The sequence below is a fragment of the Phaseolus vulgaris genome, chromosome 3 (assembly GCF_051622355.1).
Source record: "Phaseolus vulgaris cultivar YP4 chromosome 3, ASM5162235v1, whole genome shotgun sequence".
NCBI classification, from domain to species: Eukaryota; Viridiplantae; Streptophyta; class Magnoliopsida; order Fabales; family Fabaceae; genus Phaseolus; species Phaseolus vulgaris.
In genome coordinates this window covers 1,895,001-1,904,890 of record NC_143500.1, presented here as the reverse complement: position 1 = coordinate 1,904,890, position 9,890 = coordinate 1,895,001, and positions in this window count along the sequence as shown.

Below are 9,890 nucleotides of genomic sequence, written 5' to 3'. Positions count from 1 at the left end.
TGATCTTGACATAGTTGGTCCATGGGCAAGTTCCATGATTTTGGTTTTTTGGCTTGATTTTGTGACTTGGTGGTGTGTGGGGTGAAAAACGAAAATCATGGTTTTGGAAAACTGGCTGCACTCAATGCTCACAAATGCTTAGAAAGTGATGTGGGAGAAGTTTGGGAGCAAAAGGAATTGATCTTGACATAGTTGGTCCATGGGCAAGTTCCATGATTTTGGTTTTTTGGCTTGATTTTGTGACTTGGTGGTGTGTGGGGTGAAAAACGAAAATCTTGGTTTTGGAAATCTGGCTGGACTCAATCCTCACAAATGCCTAGAAAGTGATGTGGGTGAAGTTTGGGAGCAAAAGGAATTGATCTTCACATAGTTGGTCCATGGCCATGTTCCATGATTTTGGTTTTTTGGCTTGATTTTGTGACTTGGTGGTGCGTGGGGTGAAAAACGAAAATCTTGGTTTTGGAAATCTGGCTGGACTCAATCCTCACAAATGCCTAGAAAGTGATGTGGGTGATGTTTGGGAGCAAAAGGAATTGATCTTGACATAGTTGGTCCATGGGCAAGTTCCATGATTTTGGTTTTTTGGCTTGATTTTGTGACTTGGTGGTGTGTGGGGTGAAAAACGAAAATCATGGTTTTGGAAAACTGGCTGCACTCAATGCTCACAAATGCTTAGAAAGTGATGTGGGAGAAGTTTGGGAGCAAAAGGAATTGATCTTGACATAGTTGGTCCATGGGCAAGTTCCATGATTTTGGTTTTTTGGCTTGATTTTGTGACTTGGTGGTGTGTGGGGTGAAAAACGAAAATCTTGGTTTTGGAAATCTGGCTGGACTCAATCCTCACAAATGCCTAGAAAGTGATGTGGGTGAAGTTTGGGAGCAAAAGGAATTGATCTTCACATAGTTGGTCCATGGCCATGTTCCATGATTTTGGTTTTTTGGCTTGATTTTGTGACTTGGTGGTGTGTGGGGTGAAAAACGAAAATCTTGGTTTTGGAAATCTGGCTGGACTCAATCCTCACAAATGCCTAGAAAGTGATGTGGGTGATGTTTGGGAGCAAAAGGAATTGATCTTGACATAGTTGGTCCATGGGCAAGTTCCATGATTTTGGTTTTTTGGCTTGATTTTGTGACTTGGTGGTGTGTGGGGTGAAAAACGAAAATCATGGTTTTGGAAAACTGGCTGCACTAAATGCTCACAAATGCTTAGAAAGTGATGTGGGAGAAGTTTGGGAGCAAAAGGAATTGATCTTGACATAGTTGGTCCATGGGCAAGTTCCATGATTTTGGTTTTTTGGCTTGATTTTGTGACTTGGTGGTGTGTGGGGTGAAAAACGAAAATCTTGGTTTTGGAAATCTGGCTGGACTCAATCCTCACAAATGCCTAGAAAGTGATGTGGGTGAAGTTTGGGAGCAAAAGGAATTGATCTTCACATAGTTGGTCCATGGCCATGTTCCATGATTTTGGTTTTTTGGCTTGATTTTGTGACTTGGTGGTGTGTGGGGTGAAAAACGAAAATCTTGGTTTTGGAAATCTGGCTGGACTCAATCCTCACAAATGCCTAGAAAGTGATGTGGGTGATGTTTGGGAGCAAAAGGAATTGATCTTGACATAGTTGGTCCATGGGCAAGTTCCATGATTTTGGTTTTTTGGCTTGATTTTGTGACTTGGTGGTGTGTGGGGTGAAAAACGAAAATCATGGTTTTGGAAAACTGGCTGCACTCAATGCTCACAAATGCTTAGAAAGTGATGTGGGAGAAGTTTGGGAGCAAAAGGAATTGATCTTGACATAGTTGGTCCATGGGCAAGTTCCATGATTTTGGTTTTTTGGCTTGATTTTGTGACTTGGTGGTGTGTGGGGTGAAAAACGAAAATCTTGGTTTTGGAAATCTGGCTGGACTCAATCCTCACAAATGCCTAGAAAGTGATGTGGGTGAAGTTTGGGAGCAAAAGGAATTGATCTTCACATAGTTGGTCCATGGCCATGTTCCATGATTTTGGTTTTTTGGCTTGATTTTGTGACTTGGTGGTGTGTGGGGTGAAAAACGAAAATCTTGGTTTTGGAAATCTGGCTGGACTCAATCCTCACAAATGCCTAGAAAGTGATGTGGGTGATGTTTGGGAGCAAAAGGAATTGATCTTGACATAGTTGGTCCATGGGCAAGTTCCATGATTTTGGTTTTTTGGCTTGATTTTGTGACTTGGTGGTGTGTGGGGTGAAAAACGAAAATCATGGTTTTGGAAAACTGGCTGCACTCAATGCTCACAAATGCTTAGAAAGTGATGTGGGAGAAGTTTGGGAGCAAAAGGAATTGATCTTGACATAGTTGGTCCATGGGCAAGTTCCATGATTTTGGTTTTTTGGCTTGATTTTGTGACTTGGTGGTGTGTGGGGTGAAAAACGAAAATCTTGGTTTTGGAAATCTGGCTGGACTCAATCCTCACAAATGCCTAGAAAGTGATGTGGGTGAAGTTTGGGAGCAAAAGGAATTGATCTTCACATAGTTGGTCCATGGCCATGTTCCATGATTTTGGTTTTTTGGCTTGATTTTGTGACTTGGTGGTGTGTGGGGTGAAAAACGAAAATCTTGGTTTTGGAAATCTGGCTGGACTCAATCCTCACAAATGCCTAGAAAGTGATGTGGGTGATGTTTGGGAGCAAAAGGAATTGATCTTGACATAGTTGGTCCATGGGCAAGTTCCATGATTTTGGTTTTTTGGCTTGATTTTGTGACTTGGTGGTGTGTGGGGTGAAAAACGAAAATCATGGTTTTGGAAAACTGGCTGCACTCAATGCTCACAAATGCTTAGAAAGTGATGTGGGAGAAGTTTGGGAGCAAAAGGAATTGATCTTCACATAGTTGGTCCATGGGCAAGTTCCATGATTTTGGTTTTTTGGCTTGATTTTGTGACTTGGTGGTGTGTGGGGTGAAAAACGAAAATCTTGGTTTTGGAAATCTGGCTGGACTCAATCCTCACAAATGCCTAGAAAGTGATGTGGGTGAAGTTTGGGAGCAAAAGGAATTGATCTTCACATAGTTGGTCCATGGCCATGTTCCATGATTTTGGTTTTTTGGCTTGATTTTGTGACTTGGTGGTGTGTGGGGTGAAAAACGAAAATCTTGGTTTTGGAAATCTGGCTGGACTCAATCCTCACAAATGCCTAGAAAGTGATGTGGGTGATGTTTGGGAGCAAAAGGAATTGATCTTGACATAGTTGGTCCATGGGCAAGTTCCATGATTTTGGTTTTTTGGCTTGATTTTGTGACTTGGTGGTGTGTGGGGTGAAAAACGAAAATCATGGTTTTGGAAAACTGGCTGCACTCAATGCTCACAAATGCTTAGAAAGTGATGTGGGAGAAGTTTGGGAGCAAAAGGAATTGATCTTGACATAGTTGGTCCATGGGCAAGTTCCATGATTTTGGTTTTTTGGCTTGATTTTGTGACTTGGTGGTGTGTGGGGTGAAAAACGAAAATCTTGGTTTTGGAAATCTGGCTGGACTCAATCCTCACAAATGCCTAGAAAGTGATGTGGGTGAAGTTTGGGAGCAAAAGGAATTGATCTTCACATAGTTGGTCCATGGCCATGTTCCATGATTTTGGTTTTTTGGCTTGATTTTGTGACTTGGTGGTGTGTGGGGTGAAAAACGAAAATCTTGGTTTTGGAAATCTGGCTGGACTCAATCCTCACAAATGCCTAGAAAGTGATGTGGGTGATGTTTGGGAGCAAAAGGAATTGATCTTGACATAGTTGGTCCATGGGCAAGTTCCATGATTTTGGTTTTTTGGCTTGATTTTGTGACTTGGTGGTGTGTGGGGTGAAAAACGAAAATCATGGTTTTGGAAAACTGGCTGCACTAAATGCTCACAAATGCTTAGAAAGTGATGTGGGAGAAGTTTGGGAGCAAAAGGAATTGATCTTGACATAGTTGGTCCATGGGCAAGTTCCATGATTTTGGTTTTTTGGCTTGATTTTGTGACTTGGTGGTGTGTGGGGTGAAAAACGAAAATCTTGGTTTTGGAAATCTGGCTGGACTCAATCCTCACAAATGCCTAGAAAGTGATGTGGGTGAAGTTTGGGAGCAAAAGGAATTGATCTTCACATAGTTGGTCCATGGCCATGTTCCATGATTTTGGTTTTTTGGCTTGATTTTGTGACTTGGTGGTGTGTGGGGTGAAAAACGAAAATCTTGGTTTTGGAAATCTGGCTGGACTCAATCCTCACAAATGCCTAGAAAGTGATGTGGGTGATGTTTGGGAGCAAAAGGAATTGATCTTGACATAGTTGGTCCATGGGCAAGTTCCATGATTTTGGTTTTTTGGCTTGATTTTGTGACTTGGTGGTGTGTGGGGTGAAAAACGAAAATCATGGTTTTGGAAAACTGGCTGCACTCAATGCTCACAAATGCTTAGAAAGTGATGTGGGAGAAGTTTGGGAGCAAAAGGAATTGATCTTGACATAGTTGGTCCATGGGCAAGTTCCATGATTTTGGTTTTTTGGCTTGATTTTGTGACTTGGTGGTGTGTGGGGTGAAAAACGAAAATCTTGGTTTTGGAAATCTGGCTGGACTCAATCCTCACAAATGCCTAGAAAGTGATGTGGGTGAAGTTTGGGAGCAAAAGGAATTGATCTTCACATAGTTGGTCCATGGCCATGTTCCATGATTTTGGTTTTTTGGCTTGATTTTGTGACTTGGTGGTGTGTGGGGTGAAAAACGAAAATCTTGGTTTTGGAAATCTGGCTGGACTCAATCCTCACAAATGCCTAGAAAGTGATGTGGGTGATGTTTGGGAGCAAAAGGAATTGATCTTGACATAGTTGGTCCATGGGCAAGTTCCATGATTTTGGTTTTTTGGCTTGATTTTGTGACTTGGTGGTGTGTGGGGTGAAAAACGAAAATCATGGTTTTGGAAAACTGGCTGCACTCAATGCTCACAAATGCTTAGAAAGTGATGTGGGAGAAGCTTGGGAGCAAAAGGAATTGATCTTGACATAGTTGGTCCATGGGCAAGTTCCATGATTTTGGTTTTTTGGCTTGATTTTGTGACTTGGTGGTGTGTGGGGTGAAAAACGAAAATCTTGGTTTTGGAAATCTGGCTGGACTCAATCCTCACAAATGCCTAGAAAGTGATGTGGGTGAAGTTTGGGAGCAAAAGGAATTGATCTTCACATAGTTGGTCCATGGCCATGTTCCATGATTTTGGTTTTTTGGCTTGATTTTGTGACTTGGTGGTGTGTGGGGTGAAAAACGAAAATCTTGGTTTTGGAAATCTGGCTGGACTCAATCCTCACAAATGCCTAGAAAGTGATGTGGGTGATGTTTGGGAGCAAAAGGAATTGATCTTGACATAGTTGGTCCATGGGCAAGTTCCATGATTTTGGTTTTTTGGCTTGATTTTGTGACTTGGTGGTGTGTGGGGTGAAAAACGAAAATCATGGTTTTGGAAAACTGGCTGCACTCAATGCTCACAAATGCTTAGAAAGTGATGTGGGAGAAGTTTGGGAGCAAAAGGAATTGATCTTGACATAGTTGGTCCATGGGCAAGTTCCATGATTTTGGTTTTTTGGCTTGATTTTGTGACTTGGTGGTGTGTGGGGTGAAAAACGAAAATCTTGGTTTTGGAAATCTGGCTGGACTCAATCCTCACAAATGCCTAGAAAGTGATGTGGGTGAAGTTTGGGAGCAAAAGGAATTGATCTTCACATAGTTGGTCCATGGCCATGTTCCATGATTTTGGTTTTTTGGCTTGATTTTGTGACTTGGTGGTGTGTGGGGTGAAAAACGAAAATCTTGGTTTTGGAAATCTGGCTGGACTCAATCCTCACAAATGCCTAGAAAGTGATGTGGGTGATGTTTGGGAGCAAAAGGAATTGATCTTGACATAGTTGGTCCATGGGCAAGTTCCATGATTTTGGTTTTTTGGCTTGATTTTGTGACTTGGTGGTGTGTGGGGTGAAAAACGAAAATCATGGTTTTGGAAAACTGGCTGCACTCAATGCTCACAAATGCTTAGAAAGTGATGTGGGAGAAGTTTGGGAGCAAAAGGAATTGATCTTGACATAGTTGGTCCATGGGCAAGTTCCATGATTTTGGTTTTTTGGCTTGATTTTGTGACTTGGTGGTGTGTGGGGTGAAAAACGAAAATCTTGGTTTTGGAAATCTGGCTGGACTCAATCCTCACAAATGCCTAGAAAGTGATGTGGGTGAAGTTTGGGAGCAAAAGGAATTGATCTTCACATAGTTGGTCCATGGCCATGTTCCATGATTTTGGTTTTTTGGCTTGATTTTGTGACTTGGTGGTGTGTGGGGTGAAAAACGAAAATCTTGGTTTTGGAAATCTGGCTGGACTCAATCCTCACAAATGCCTAGAAAGTGATGTGGGTGATGTTTGGGAGCAAAAGGAATTGATCTTGACATAGTTGGTCCATGGGCAAGTTCCATGATTTTGGTTTTTTGGCTTGATTTTGTGACTTGGTGGTGTGTGGGGTGAAAAACGAAAATCATGGTTTTGGAAAACTGGCTGCACTCAATGCTCACAAATGCTTAGAAAGTGATGTGGGAGAAGTTTGGGAGCAAAAGGAATTGATCTTGACATAGTTGGTCCATGGGCAAGTTCCATGATTTTGGTTTTTTGGCTTGATTTTGTGACTTGGTGGTGTGTGGGGTGAAAAACGAAAATCTTGGTTTTGGAAATCTGGCTGGACTCAATCCTCACAAATGCCTAGAAAGTGATGTGGGTGAAGTTTGGGAGCAAAAGGAATTGATCTTCACATAGTTGGTCCATGGCCATGTTCCATGATTTTGGTTTTTTGGCTTGATTTTGTGACTTGGTGGTGTGTGGGGTGAAAAACGAAAATCTTGGTTTTGGAAATCTGGCTGGACTCAATCCTCACAAATGCCTAGAAAGTGATGTGGGTGATGTTTGGGAGCAAAAGGAATTGATCTTGACATAGTTGGTCCATGGGCAAGTTCCATGATTTTGGTTTTTTGGCTTGATTTTGTGACTTGGTGGTGTGTGGGGTGAAAAACGAAAATCATGGTTTTGGAAAACTGGCTGCACTCAATGCTCACAAATGCTTAGAAAGTGATGTGGGAGAAGTTTGGGAGCAAAAGGAATTGATCTTGACATAGTTGGTCCATGGGCAAGTTCCATGATTTTGGTTTTTTGGCTTGATTTTGTGACTTGGTGGTGTGTGGGGTGAAAAACGAAAATCTTGGTTTTGGAAATCTGGCTGGACTCAATCCTCACAAATGCCTAGAAAGTGATGTGGGTGAAGTTTGGGAGCAAAAGGAATTGATCTTCACATAGTTGGTCCATGGCCATGTTCCATGATTTTGGTTTTTTGGCTTGATTTTGTGACTTGGTGGTGTGTGGGGTGAAAAACGAAAATCTTGGTTTTGGAAATCTGGCTGGACTCAATCCTCACAAATGCCTAGAAAGTGATGTGGGTGATGTTTGGGAGCAAAAGGAATTGATCTTGACATAGTTGGTCCATGGGCAAGTTCCATGATTTTGGTTTTTTGGCTTGATTTTGTGACTTGGTGGTGTGTGGGGTGAAAAACGAAAATCATGGTTTTGGAAAACTGGCTGCACTCAATGCTCACAAATGCTTAGAAAGTGATGTGGGAGAAGTTTGGGAGCAAAAGGAATTGATCTTGACATAGTTGGTCCATGGGCAAGTTCCATGATTTTGGTTTTTTGGCTTGATTTTGTGACTTGGTGGTGTGTGGGGTGAAAAACGAAAATCTTGGTTTTGGAAATCTGGCTGGACTCAATCCTCACAAATGCCTAGAAAGTGATGTGGGTGAAGTTTGGGAGCAAAAGGAATTGATCTTCACATAGTTGGTCCATGGCCATGTTCCATGATTTTGGTTTTTTGGCTTGATTTTGTGACTTGGTGGTGTGTGGGGTGAAAAACGAAAATCTTGGTTTTGGAAATCTGGCTGGACTCAATCCTCACAAATGCCTAGAAAGTGATGTGGGTGATGTTTGGGAGCAAAAGGAATTGATCTTGACATAGTTGGTCCATGGGCAAGTTCCATGATTTTGGTTTTTTGGCTTGATTTTGTGACTTGGTGGTGTGTGGGGTGAAAAACGAAAATCATGGTTTTGGAAAACTGGCTGCACTCAATGCTCAAAAAATGCTTAGAAAGTGATGTGGGAGAAGTTTGGGAGCAAAAGGAATTGATCTTCACATAGTTGGTCCATGGGCAAGTTCCATGATTTTGGTTTTTTGGCTTGATTTTGTGACTTGGTGGTGTGTGGGGTGAAAAACGAAAATCTTGGTTTTGGAAATCTGGCTGGACTCAATCCTCACAAATGCCTAGAAAGTGATGTGGGTGAAGTTTGGGAGCAAAAGGAATTGATCTTCACATAGTTGGTCCATGGCCATGTTCCATGATTTTGGTTTTTTGGCTTGATTTTGTGACTTGGTGGTGTGTGGGGTGAAAAACGAAAATCTTGGTTTTGGAAATCTGGCTGGACTCAATCCTCACAAATGCCTAGAAAGTGATGTGGGTGATGTTTGGGAGCAAAAGGAATTGATCTTGACATAGTTGGTCCATGGGCAAGTTCCATGATTTTGGTTTTTTGGCTTGATTTTGTGACTTGGTGGTGTGTGGGGTGAAAAACGAAAATCATGGTTTTGGAAAACTGGCTGCACTCAATGCTCACAAATGCTTAGAAAGTGATGTGGGAGAAGTTTGGGAGCAAAAGGAATTGATCTTGACATAGTTGGTCCATGGGCAAGTTCCATGATTTTGGTTTTTTGGCTTGATTTTGTGACTTGGTGGTGTGTGGGGTGAAAAACGAAAATCTTGGTTTTGGAAATCTGGCCGGACTCAATCCTCACAAATGCCTAGAAAGTGATGTGGGTGAAGTTTGGGAGCAAAAGGAATTGATCTTCACATAGTTGGTCCATGGCCATGTTCCATGGTTTTGGTTTTTTGGCTTGATTTTGTGACTTGGTGGTGTGCCATGAATCATGAAATTTTCAAAGTCGTGGTTTTTGAGGTTTGTTGGTTGGAAAGTGTCACAAATGCATGCAGAATGAGGTCTACAAAGTTTGGTAGCAAAACCAAGCCATCTTGATGTGGTTTTGAATTTTTGAAATGTTGGAAAATAGAGCGTTTTGAAAAAAATTCATGAAAATTCGAAACCTTTGCCAATCATAACGAAATTTGGTGGGCACCTTCTTGATATTATTATGGGATGGACTGGAAAAAATCACGCAAAAATACGTTGTCTAGATACGTTTTTCCATTTTTCCCGATTTTCCACATTTCGGGTCTTTGGAAAAATAAAAAAAATACTTTCCCATGTCGAAAAATTCTAATTTTTTGCAGGCAACGTTGTACCATTTTTATGAGGATCCCTGCAAAAAATCTCGTGAAAATTCGTTCTCTAGGTCCCAAAACAGAACTTATGTCTGATAAAAAAAAGTGTATCTACTTGTACAAAAGTGGATTTTGCATATTTAACTATTATAGGGGGGGGTGTTCCTCAATGCATCCAGCTTTGCACCAGGGAAGATTTTGGTGCGGTCCTTGCCTTCCCCTCACGTTTTGGCTTGCTTTGTGCATGGGCAAGTCAAAACGCCCACACATGGTTGATCCACCAACTTGGGTTGGTGTCAGGCAGTGTGGGGGCGGCATGGTGATGGCCGCCGTCGGCTCCGGCCGACTGGACCCGGTGGGAAAAAAATGTCAATCTATTATGTGAAGTTGTGGCACGCTTGTGGGATTTTCGTTGTGTGGCTCATTTCTAAACTTGTGAGCATCATCAAGGGGGTATGGCTTCCAACCGTTTGCGGGGAAGGGGCCATCATGTCTGGCTTGCTGCCGGGCGGGGGTAATGTCATCAGTCAACGTCCGCTTGGGCTCACATT